A 13704-nucleotide genomic window follows, 5' to 3' on the forward strand; every position below is an offset into this window, starting at 1 on the left:
ATTCATTCTGAAGTAATTCTACAGATGAAGACCATGACAGAGAATTACAAGTGTAATGACACCATTATCAAGAGATATCTCACACAACGGTGACAATGGAAACTGAAACGTGAAAGGAAATCATCGTGTCGCTGATAACACACTGATAACTTTGACGCAGAAGGTAGTAACTGTGATAAAGCGAGCAAATGAGCATTACTTAAAGGTATAAACTCATGTACTGCCTAAAAACCCCAGTGTTGAATAGCTGTCCTTAAATTCCAGTCGCTTTAACTTCTTAAAACAGATAGTTAAGATACAGTAATAGCGAAAGATGGAAGCAAGCATTTTCAATACGAAAAAGAACGTATCTCAATCAGATCGTTTCTTTCGCGGTCCCCGAAGTGTAGATTTATGAGCACGATGTAAAACTATTACTCACCAAAAGTATTTTGAAGTATTTCGCAAACTGCAATTATTTCACTTAAACATTTAAAATAAACAACTTTCAAATAAAATAATTTGAAGGTTCTCAAAAACTTGTTTAGGAAAGAATATTTCAACAGCTTAATTCTTTAAAGTGGTATGCAGAAATTTTAGCATTCTTTAAACTGATCCTCACTTTCAAGTGGCAGAACACCGAGACTGCTGACAAGAGATTCGTTAGATCCCCTGTTAGATATGACGATTATATGACTTGTTTCTCAGCGTTTCTCTGAGGTTTCCCAAGACATAATTCCATACTTGTTCCATTTTCGTTAAATTACAGTATCACAGACTCTAAACAGCTTGTGTAGTTTAAAAATATACAGTATTTAGATAAATATCTTTCAATCTACTATAGGCCTACAACTGGCAAAATTCCGTTGTACGAGGTTACTAAACCTTACCGTTGTGCTGAAGGGGGAATCTGGAGTTTCCCTCCATTAATGAGCCATTGTCGTTACAGATTGACAAGTCATCTGACGCATCACTGCTATCAGTACGCGCTAATATTGGCTGACAATTAGGAAGGAGGAGGTGAATAATATATTGTGTCACTCTTTAAGATTGACGCATGCGCAGACCAACGGAGTTTTGTAAGTTTTTACCCTATAATATAAGAGATGACAAAACGAAACGTTTTCTTCACTTTGTACATGGAAAGTACACCTAGCATATCAATCAATGAGGACTTTATTATAGCTTAATGATTACAAACAACGCTATAAAATACGCTCGAAGGTTCCCTACTCTTTGGCAGAGAAGGTACAGATAGGCCTTGCACTGCAAGAAGTCGTAGAAAGTTGGTGAGCGTGAGAGGAGTACAAAGCATATTGATTGCAACGAAACTCCTGATTCACTTGTTATTTGATTAGTTAAGACTGCATGTGTTTTGTAAAAATATATATTTTTGTGTGTGTAAAACTTCCCCAGCAGTGATGTTAACTTAGGATATTGTAGCTAGAACTAATGCCTCAAGGACTCGATTAGCCATGACTTTCGATTTCAACGTCTAGTGCCAAATGCAGCACTTAAAACATTAGTTTTCCGTTCTTTTTAAATTTAATTTTCCTGCAAATAAGAAATGGTGAAAGGGACAAAAGTTCAGGGCAGAAGAAGGTATCAGGAGATATAGATAATTAAGTTAGGCCTATAGACCTATATATCGTATGCGAAGACGGAAAAGAGGTAAAGTTGGAAAATGCTGGGTTTGCAATGAAGACTTGCCCTTGGGCAGAAAACTATTAATAAATTCTTGCAAATAAGTTTCAGTGTTGTCATTTCATTGCATGTTATAATACAAAACCAAAACTACAATTTAATTTTAGAAACATACTCTGAGATACTAGACAGTCGCCGCTAAAGTAACCTTTTCCAAACAACAAATAAACAACTTGGTTTTTATTAAAAAGTTAAACTCAATAGTATGTCTTTAGTTGTACTTTTATCGTCATCTAAGGCTTCTTCACCATACATATAGCGTTTCTCTAGTTTAAGTGTTGGCATCATTTGCTAGACTCAATAGACAAAACCCATTCTATAACTCAAGGGATGAATAATTTCTTGTGTCTGTAATCTATAACCAGATATGTTTGTCCATCACAATAAAAGAACGATTTTGCACACCTACCTCATTTTATTGACAACAGTGAATGGAACAACGGCGGAATGTATCAAGTATTCCGACATAATTTTCCCGAACACTGATTTGTTTGTTAAAATTCCCACTAGACCTGTAGGCATTTGAACGCGGGTCTCTGTCGGCTAATGGTACGCATCCGCATTTTTATAATACAATGATAATTTTGTATTATTTTTCTGTGTAGTTATGTAACACAGTTCATAGCAAATTAATTATACTCTTCTGTTACTGTTTAGCTCATGGCAATGAAGTTTATTAATTTAAAACAGCATGTAGTGAAACTTCCCAGTCTTCCTCCGTAAGTACTTGAGGCAAGTTCTTGTGGTTGTCATTACACTTTGGCTCTCTATATCCATAGAAAGAGCAACTTGTACGCTTTTGAAAGAATGCGAGTTGGTCCTAGAGGCATTCTATACACGAATATCCATGCTGAGAATAAGCCCCGCAGTTCCCTAGCCAACAAACTGCAGAAGCTTGGATCTCGAATGCATTAGTGAAAGTTGGGCAAATCCCCCGTCGCACAATATGCGATCAATTACAATTAAATAGACGTGTTACGGACTAAAAAAAGAAACTTCACTGCATTATACCCTATTCCGATTTTGTTTCTCTTTTTCATTGTCACATATGTTTTCATTTGAGTAAAGTAAATTTAGACAAAATATTTACTAGACAAAGCTTGCTTCAATAATTTATCAGTCTCTCCTGCTTACAAAGGAACTGTTAATGAGCTCATATCGAAACCTTCTGTCAAACTAAGTACATCGCCAGGTTCCAATAGCAAACACACACACATAAAACTATTAGCTGCCCATAATGACTGTAAGATTGTGAAATAATTATACTTCGTAACTTGAATAAAATATTATCGCAAAATTCTGACCTTGAATAGACAGTGCTCACTCAGCTGACGAAGAGCGAGTACACAAGCTTATCTCGCATATCACGTGACAGGGTAGCGATTCACAAAGGATGACAACTCGACTACTCTCTCCACGTATACGCTGTTCTTAATCCAATATTCCAATTAAGTACTATATTTACACACTTACAGTTAGTACCGGTATGATATTATTAGTCGGTTATTTAACTATGTATTCTGTATCAACTAACAGATTATTTAGCGTTGAAAGTGGTGCTAACAAGATGACATTTGGCGAGATGAGGCCGAGAATTTGCCATAGAATTACCTGATATTCGCCTTACGGTTGGCAAAAACCTCGGCGAAAAAGCTCAAACGAGAATCGAAGCTACACTCGAGCGCAGTTTCGGATCATTAGGCAAACGCGCCTACCCCGTGAGCTACGCCGGTGTCCCATTATTTATATTTCTCTATCTGCATTGGATATATGCATCTAAAGTTTGTGGGGAGGTTCTGACAATCTCATTAATAATTCCCTTTTACGAAAGAAGTTCGTAACTGAATTCCATTAATATGTTACTGGACTCTAAAGTCATTGAAAGATGAATTCTGTTTCTACTTTCAATTTTTATGACAGTACTCTCTCGCTATTGGTAAATCGTGATCACCGATAAAAACCGAGAATAACATAAATGAATACATTAGGGGCTACTGTACGCAAAACAAAAAAATACAGTGTAAGAATGTAATATGCAATTTCTAAGACTGTAACTGAACGATCATGTTAATAGGGCAGATAACAACAATCGGTGAATTACTCATAAAAAAGAGACAAAGCACCGAAAGGAAAGTGACTTTCAAGACAACCTAACATGACTTCGGAATTGTTTCCATTAATAGTGCTTTCAATAGGTTCTTTAATGACGTTCTTTCAATTGCAATTTTATCTAGCGCCGAGGAGTTGGTGATAACATGATAAGTATGAGGATCGCCATGAGATTACCTGACACTACTTCAACAGTAATGAAAATTTAGCAAAATTCCCCTTAGTTTATCAGTCCAAGTAGGATTGGAACCCACATCAGAACACAGCATCGAATCAAGAGTCCAAATCGCGACTGCCTGAACTACGCATGTGGCTTCCATTTAGGATTGAAAAAGTATTTTGTGATTAACTACAATTAACTCATTTCTTCGTCCCGTTCATGTTTTTGTTAAGTGAGGCACATGAGTATTGGTTAACCTCGTGAACTCTCGTAGGCGCTTCGCAGTAACAGTGACCTTAAAGTTGCAATGGGGAAATTAAGTGTTTTTCGCGTGAAATAATAAATCTTCCACAACTTCAGGACAGCATTCGTGTGATTGTACTCGTATTTGTGGTGTCAGAGCAGGCGTCTGAGATAATTTGGGACTAAGATCATTGAATGCGGTATAAGCCTACCGGTACATACTGTGCGTGTCTAAAATGTTATGCTCCAGCATAAATGTTAAGGAGAGAGGACGGTATTTTTTAAAACTTTTTTCCTATTTGGTAAAATATTAACTTTTTTGTACGTATAGAGCTCAAGGCTATAGCAACTCAAACAAAAATAAATATTTTGAAAAAAAAATTGGGGACCAGATTTGAAAAAAATAAATGTACCCAATGAAGGATTTTACTAAACCCGATATATCTTAGCCATTTTTAAAGATAAATTCGAACAGTTTGTTACAATTTACATGTAAAAGCATGTTCTACAAACTGTCTGTAACAGAATTTTGATATTAGTCCCTAAATTTATAAAATAAGCAATTGAATTTTAATAACACTACTTTATTTTTTTCCTTCCAAATAGACAGACATATTTTTAAAATGAAATCAATTAGGAAAATTCTGTTACAGAGAAAAGTCTCCTAATATTCTAGAGAATGTGTTTATAAATTTCATGCATGTATCTTTAATAGTTCAGAAATTATATCGATTTTTGTCTGGCAATGTAGCAAAGTTCAGGAAACAACAATCAAATGGCGGTATGATTTAAAAATCCAGAGCGCAGGAAGATTAAAAATGGCGTCTCGACATCCGCTAAGGGCACAAATACCCCCCCCTAAAATGTTATACAATGTATTCCATATATATCACAGAGTACTTTAAAGATTTTTATTTTTTATTTTTTAAATTAGTCAAGTTCCGGAAACAGCAATCAAAGGGCGGTGTAATTTAAAAATCCAGATCGCAGGAAGTTTAAAAATGGCATCTCAACACCCCATAAGGGCACAAATACTCACAAAATGTTATACAATGTATTCCACGCATCACAGAGTATTTTAAAGAAATTCTTTTTTTAAAATTTACTCATTTTTCATAAAAAAAAAATACCGTCCCTCCCCTTAAGGATGGAAACGTCTATGTAGTCTTCTGGCTGGAGAGATAGGCTACATACTGAGAGTTCGATTATTGCGGTTCATCACTCAAAGTTATTTAGTACCTGCAAAATATTAGTTTAGCAGATCAGTAGTTATTTACTAATTATTGAACAGCTAGTAACATCACATGCGAGTGGAATATTGATGTTAACAGTACTCGTAGAAGAGTTATAATAATTTCCTTCTACCTATATTAAGTCGGAGAAGAACGATGATGTTCTCAAAGCTTAGATCAACCATTCTGACAGACTCTGTATTGATAACGTTTTTAAAAATATGCAACATCTAGGCAAACATTAGAAAAATATGGAACAATGTGGCGTAAGAATATTTAGCAACGAAATGAATCCGTGGTATATGATGATGATGATGATGATGATGATGATGATAATAATAATAATAATAATAATAATAAGCGATAGAAAAACAACAGGCCTATTTGGGAATTGTCTCCTTACTTCAATTAACTAATCATTCATAACTGTATTAATGATATTATCTTATTACACCTTGCCATAAACTTTGGTGCCCATTATAATTGAGGTGTTCACTAGAAAAAAAATTGAACTACAAAATGTTAAATCTGAGATAGAGGGAATCGAACATTTTAGATCTGGTATAACCCATATAACAGCATTCCGAAAAATGACGTTCAAATGTTTCTAGAGGGCGCTGCATTTGTTGGAGAGAAATAATATTTTGTCAGGAGGGAGATGTGTTATTAAGGATTCAATACAATATGCAAGAAACGGAAAAACGCCGCAACGTACTCGTATGTACATGAAGCTGTTATTCCACGGAACGCCTCAATTATTCTGTGAACATACCCTTTCTGACTTACAACGCGCCACCGATGTCTCATGGAAAAGAAATCGATGATGCGGCTTTCTATTGTTTCCATCGCTTTTATTATATCACTTCGATATTATTACCTTTACTGTAACTGTCCTATGAGGAAGTGAGAGCCTTGCCAAGCAGTGCAACATACCTGAAAGAAATAGAGAATTCCATGTCATAAAACTACTTGAGTGAACAACACATCGAAAGAAATAAAATTGCACAGTGTGATGAACAAGTAACAGTGTGAGAAGCTTATTACTATGTAACCTTAAAGCCCTGTCACTCCATCAATATTTGAATTCAAATTTAATACTACCTTCAAAAACTTTCACAACTTTCAAACACTTCCGATTTCGGTCATCATTTTGGATAAAGTGACTAACCTCAAGAAGTAATATATTTGACTTAATTTTAAAATATTGTGATTTAACTAGGTTAGGTGAAGCCGTTTGTAATATTGATTCTATGGAAAACCACGCATAAAGAGGAACTTTACAACTAGTGATCGTTAATCCTTCAGGAAAGGGCCAGTAGCCATCCGATAAGAAGAGTAAAAACCTGAGACTAAAATTATAACGGAAAGTAGGCCTAAAACTAATCATGTATGTAACAATTGATTTGTCTTAGCAAAAATAAAATAAAATAAACACTGACTTCATCGATTCATTTGTCAGTTGTAACAATTGATTTGTCTTAGCAAAAATAAAATAAAATAAACACTGACTTCATCGATTCATTTGTCAGTTTATTCTATGTAATAAATAATCAAGCAGAGAATTGTCTGATTGGATTTGAACTACAGCATCATTGTGTTTTTTAATATATATTATATTTCACTGCATCATTCACCGATACATTGACTTGTAGATAATGAATATTAACAAAATCCAACAAATACGTGAGGAGATAATTGCTGCAGACAAAGAGAAATGTCAGGTATGTTGAAAAATGTGTATTTTAACGAAAATGTAGAAATCGTACTTTTGCACAATCACAATGCTTCCTCTTCATATCTCAGATAATGAAGTTAATCGCAATATTCGCACAAATTATTATCACAATGGCCAGACAATCCTGTGAAGATTTCAAATAATATTTCAATTCGGCGTCCGTTATAAAATCAATTTCTCTCAAAAGAAGATGCAAGAATGTGAGTTTCCTGAATATAAGCTTATTATAAATCACTTTCGCACAAATATCCGTTAATTAGATGAAACAAATTAATCGTTCCTATTTCAATGCAATGAAAATATCTACGCTCGCGTACTTTTCATGCTTCATTATCATTAACATCGTAATATGCTTTAAATAAATCTCTCCCTTCTATATGCACTGTACTTTTCTTTTCTTTTCAAAGAAAGAGTGACTTTTTACGACCAGTATCGGCGAAATCGTCGGCACTCCCGTTATGGTAACGTCCACTCACATTCTATTACGCAAATAAGGGCTGACGAACATGACTGACAAAGATAGGCATCAGTACAACCAAGTTTAGCAGTGTTTCTCGTGGTAAACTCGAAGAAGTTGTCTTTACATGATGTCCAAACTTTCTACTTTCAAAGATTTCCTGTAATTTTCAAAGTTTCGTCCAGATAATTACTTCAAGCCATAATTACTACTTTTCGACCAGATTTAATATATAAACACATCTGAGACAACATTGAGGTGTTACTCTATAGCAGTGGTCGTCAGAACTCGCTGAAATGGGTAACAGGCAAGGAGTGTATTGCAATATGCACTGTCACGCAGAAGGGAGAGGGACAAAGCATACCCGCCAGCAGCCACGGATGCACGCGGTTAAGAGAAGCTAGCCCGAGGGTGCACTGTGCTGATGACCGCTGCATATAGCCTATAGCTGGATCCCTAAGACATTTTAAAATACTTTAAAGTGTTCTATAGTATATTGTTGAGCAAGCTTGGAAGCTGAGAAGTAACAATTCTGCACTCTAGTCTTACTGTTGGACAACGCTCGAAACGCGGCAATAATAAAAAATTTACTCACTAAAATCATCGTATCGTTGAAAGCATACCTGTCAGACATACTATTTAAAAGGATGGACGGACGAATGGATAAAATTTCTCAAATACTTCAGATACTAATCATGTTTTACGAGATGTAAACAGTGATTCAATGATGAAGAAAAATGACAGAGAAAATAAAAGTACTCCATGAAGTAGTGTTGTGTTTCACAATTTCACAAGATGTGTCAGGAAAGAAAATCACAATCACGTGGTGAAAAAAGCCAAATCTGGCTCTTCATATAAGCAACCATCAAACGAAAGACATCAGTACTGCATGGAAATCAAGATGTTGAGTAAGGAATAAAACATCCTTTATGTTTCAATAATATTCTTGCTCTATGGTCAGTCTACAAATTGAACAATTTTATCGGTATACTGTAGACTTATATACTCTCACAAAGACTACTACAACTATATTTTGATCTCTTACATAAATAAATTGCAGAACCATGGGGTAAAGGTAAGGGAATCCCCCTTTGATCTCTTACATAAGTAAGTTGCAGAACAATGGGGTAAAGGTAAGGGAATCCCTCTTTACACGCCATGAGGGCTTTCATGACCTTGGCACTAGAATGAGGTGGTGTAGTCGGCAGCACGGTTCACTTTTGAAAAATGTATTAGGCCCATCACTTCGAGTCATTGTGTCATAGTATACCACACAAACCACAAATAAATTAATTTCGCAATTTCATACCAATACTGTTAATATGAAACAAGCTAAAAGACTGTACCTACCACCAAAAAGATAATTAAAACAGGTCAAAAGCCTGTAGGACTATCTACTGCTAAGAGTACATTATGGGTTTACAGTTTCTTAGAATTATGCTGCTCACTGAACCTGTGTGAAGAAAGCATTAAGTACTTAAAATTATCAGTACTTTCAAAACATTTTAAATCGCATCAACTGTACGTCTGCCTTTGTGAATGCATTCGCAATAACTTGCGTAACACCCATTGTCTTCATATCTCCCAGATCTAATTGGAATCTCAAGAACATTAACACTTACTACTTCTCGGAATACCGCAAAACGTTACACTGGACGTAAACAGGCCTACCCGTATTGAAGAGCATAGTCCCATGACCAATAATAATACTATTACATTTTCCTACATTTTTTCCCGTCTTTTGCGAAGACACTAAAACAGTTACCGGCGCAAAGGTAATAATACTTTAAATATCAATATAACCACGAGTATAAACAAATTTTTACGATTCCCACCTTTTTTTCTGTTGGCAGCAGTAGTTTCTTTTCCATTTTAAAGTAATACCCTTGTCAAAGATAGTTTATGACCATTGCAATCCAAACTTTTCTGTGCATTAGATATTGTATAGATACGGAATTAAAATATGGGCCGAGTCTTGGTAGCATTCCTTCTCTATGTAGGCAACAAACTTCGCAAGACTCTCCACAAGTATTATAGCATACATTTAGGTGCTCTGCGCATGCACAATACACTGTATCTAGAACTTCATAAAATTAGGTAGCCCAAATTTTGTTTCTCAGTCTGTACATACTTCCAGCAATAAAAATTATGGTTGCTATTGAATTCATTCTCACCGACTGTTATTGTTTGGTGAAATTATAACTGTTGAGGCTTTTCACAAGGGGTAAAACTGAATTGACATGTAACATGCTTTCAAGTCCAGGGTTAGCTACAACAGCAATTTCGCTTGGTGAAATATGAACGAAGGATGTGCTATGTTGTGTGCCTGCTGTTAACGATTTTACTGTGCAGAGACTATTCCAAAGGTGCAAAGAACTTAATATTTCCTCTAGAGAAACTGGAATAGGTGTCATTAGTCATCAGGGAAAAATCGGTATCTGAGGCTGAAACTCTGACGGGATCGCATTATGACTCTGTAGATAGTAGAAGCACGAAATTGCTACATTCAAAAAAGGTGATAAAAGGACCTGCGTCAGGAAGAGAACACAGGAGGAGACGAGAAACCACATATGTTCGCAACTCTCGAAGACCATAGCGAATCCCTGGCTGACGTACGATTGGCAGCGCGCCTTCGCTCATCAACATTACCTACATACTATAAAGAGAATAGCATCGGCGGCCTGTTTTTTTCACTTGTCGTTAGCCTTCTTCAAATCCTTTCCTTTTCTTGAGATGATATTAGATTGAATCTCAACTCTCAGTGATGCGAGTACTTCATCAATGCTCCTCTCTCCTGATCAAGTATTAATAAGCTAAGCCTAGTAGTTTATATAGCGACTTTAAATAAGAAAAAACAATATCAGAGATAGTCTCTATTAAGGTATGTATTAACGTTTTGGAGGAAAATCTACATTTTCTAACCAACCTTTTTAAGATATTTATCAGACAACATATGAAAGTAGACTAACATAACCATATATCAGAAACTTCAATTTCACTTTTTGATTCCTTAAAAAAAATAATTAATTAAAAATTATTTCTTCAAAATGCCATATCTTTTCTAAAAATTACTCAATTTTGAAATTTTTTTCACTCAGTTATTGCTGTTTATGCGTACAATGCTCTGTACTAGGATTTTTGCAGCTAACATTATTACAAAGAAAATTTTAGTAAAAAAGAACGCCATTTCAAACAACTTTCAACCTTTTTTTCTATTTGTTCTGGAGGCCTGATTCGGAGCCTCGCAGAGTGATTGTGATTGTGGTGAAATAATGATGGGGGGGAAACGGCAGAACCCCGAGGAAAACCTCTTGCGCCGGTTTTGTCAACAAATTATTTCATGGCCATTTGCTGATCGAAACCGGGTCGCTACGGTGGAAGGCAGAGAGGCTAACCACTATGACACGGGCGGGGAGCGATCAACTTTTCCCATATTCATTTTCATTTTTCCAAATCCTCTACCACTTTACCAACTATTTATGAGTTTATATCTTACATTCGAACTGAACGGTTTTTTTTTTTCCAAAACATAAAAACCGGTAGAAAAAGGTAAACTTTTCCCATATTCGCTTCCATTTTTTCAAGCTCCTAATCGAATGATTAAAAGGCCCATATAAAATGTATTATTTGCACAATCGATATAAGTATCTTTTCTGAATCGAATGATTAATGTAAATACATAAAAATGTAAAAGAGAAACAAAGAACAATTTGCACAATCTATGTACAAACCCATTCAGAAACAAATTTTAAATATAAGGTACACAAACAAATTACACAAACTACAAAAGAATCTGTTCAGAATCGAATGTTTAACATAAATATTATTTCTTCATCTTCCTCCTCCTCCACAAGGAGTTGGCCTGTTAGCCTGTTGCGTCCTCATGTGAATACGTCTTGGCAACTTGCTCTATGACTAAATTTCTGTAGCCTTGAGGGTTATACGTAGTTCAACAGTACTTTGGTAAGCGATTTTCATCCATTCTTAGACTGTGTCAGTACAAGTTTCTAAATCAATTTTTGTATATACTGTAGGTCTATACCACATACACTAGTATAGTCAAAAAGTACCGGAACTTCGGTTGGCAACGCCATCCTCTATAGGCAACTTCTCTGCCTCGTCCGTGTGGTATGTGTCATACTCTCCAGGCGTATAGACTCAGTGCGAACATGCAGATACCTTTGCTGCAGATAGCATATAACCATTTACACACCACCAACTTCAAAATGTATGCCCTCTGGGCAGTGACACGCTTCTTCCACAGTCCATACCAATTCTAGAAACATTTCTACAGCCCAACTTTGATCACTTCCCGCAGAGCTCTTGTCGCATGAATTTTCACCTCCTCGGCTGAAGCAAACCGCCATCCGCGGTGTCTTTGGAATAACTTACGTGATATGGGAGTAGGGAAGAAAGCATCAGAAGCTGAAGTTATAAACATACCACTTGATAAACTCAATGAATACTTTACCTCACCTCCCACTATACGACCTGAAAAAGTCAAAACTAAATACAATTAATACTCTCCTAGCTAATCCTCCTCCTTCTCGCGAAAAATTTTTCTTCTCGCACATTACTGATTCTGAAGTAAGAAGGGCTCTTAAAAGCATTAAATCTAAAGCACAAGGCTCTGACAACATAAGCATAGTCTTTATCAATAAGTTAGTTGATATCGTGCTTCCTGTAATAACCCATATTTTCAATTCTTCAGTTATCACGTCTGTTTATCCGCAACTCTGGAAAACAGCTTTGGTACGCCCACTTCCTAAAGTAAATTCACCAACTTCTGCAAAAGACTATAGGCCAATCTCCATTCTTCCCGTTTTATCCAAAGCCCTGGAACGCATCATTCATAAGCAGTTGTCAGACTACCTAATAGAATTTAATCTTTTAGACCCTTTACAATCAGGATTCAGAAATGGCCATAGCACTTCTACTGCTTTGTTGAATGTTACTGAGGACATACGCGCAGCCATGGATAAACGACAGGCTACTGTACTAGTTTTATTGGACTATAGCAAAGCCTTTGATTCTGTTTACTTCGATCTACTATTGACTAAACTACAAACGCTACACCTTTCTGATAGTGCTATCACCTGGATGTACTCCTACCTTACTGGCCGCCAGCAGCGTGTCATATCTAATAATCGTTTCTCATCCTGGCGTACTGTAGATACAGGAGTTCCTCAGGGATCAGTATTAGGCCCCTTGCTCTTCTCTATTTATATAAATGGAATTTCTAAATCATTTAAGCACTGCAGATATCAAATATATGCAGACGACGTTCAGTTGTATATTTCAGCGCGTCCTGATGCACTAAATGATAGCATTAATAGTCTTAATAAAGATCTTGATTCCATCTCTTCCTGGTCTCAACAATTTGGGCTTAACCTAAACGCATGTAAATCACAGGCTATTCTGTTCGCGAACCGTAGATTAATTCCTGAAGTCAACGACCTGAATATTCCACCTGTGAAACTGGATAAAACAATCATCCCGTTTAGCTCTACCGTAAAAAATCTCGGAGTGCATTTCGAATCTAATCTTAGTTGGGATACGCATATTAAATATACATGTAAGAAGGCATTCTCTATTCTCCATTCACTAAAAAGATTGTATCATTATCCATCTAAATTAAAAAAGACGCTGGTACAGACACTCATTCTACCTCATTTCGATTATTGCGACGTTTTGTTCAGTGATCTCAGGATTGATTCCGCCCAGAAACTACAGCGTGTTCATAACGCGTGCGTCCGCTTCATTTGTAATGTTCGATACTATGATCATATCTCACCTTCTTTCGAGAAGTTATCATGGCTTAGGTTACATGAGAGGAGAAATCTGCACTCACTTTCTCTCCTATATCGAATTATGCACACTTCATCCCCCTATTATTTATTCGCTCGTTTTCATACTCTCTCTCGCTATCATAATATTAATACTCGATCACAACGCGATAACACGCTAGAAATTCCACTTCACACATCATCTCTGTATTCCTCATCTTTCACTGTTGCTACCTCTCGTCACTGGAACTCTCTGCCGCCTGAAGTCAAGGGCTGCCGAACATTGAAATCTTTCAAAT

At 36.2% G+C, this 13704-nt stretch overlaps 1 protein-coding gene across 3 annotated transcripts in view; it reads right to left on the bottom strand.

Moving 5' to 3' along the window:
- The window catches only part of LOC138712369 (E3 ubiquitin-protein ligase RNF19B-like), a 365180-nt gene that overhangs the window by 298990 nt on the left and 52486 nt on the right, over positions 1-13704 (bottom strand). The window contains exon 1 of one of the 3 annotated variants that reach the window (XM_069844042.1): positions 6305-6326. The exons of the other annotated variants lie outside the window; for them this stretch is intronic. The gene's annotated coding sequence lies outside the window, so the exon portion shown is untranslated. Of the gene's footprint in view, positions 1-6304; positions 6327-13704 lie in introns of those variants that run through there. 3 annotated transcript variants of the gene reach the window in all.

The sequence above is a fragment of the Periplaneta americana genome, chromosome 13 (assembly GCF_040183065.1).
Source record: "Periplaneta americana isolate PAMFEO1 chromosome 13, P.americana_PAMFEO1_priV1, whole genome shotgun sequence".
In the NCBI taxonomy this organism is placed as follows: domain Eukaryota; kingdom Metazoa; phylum Arthropoda; class Insecta; order Blattodea; family Blattidae; genus Periplaneta; species Periplaneta americana.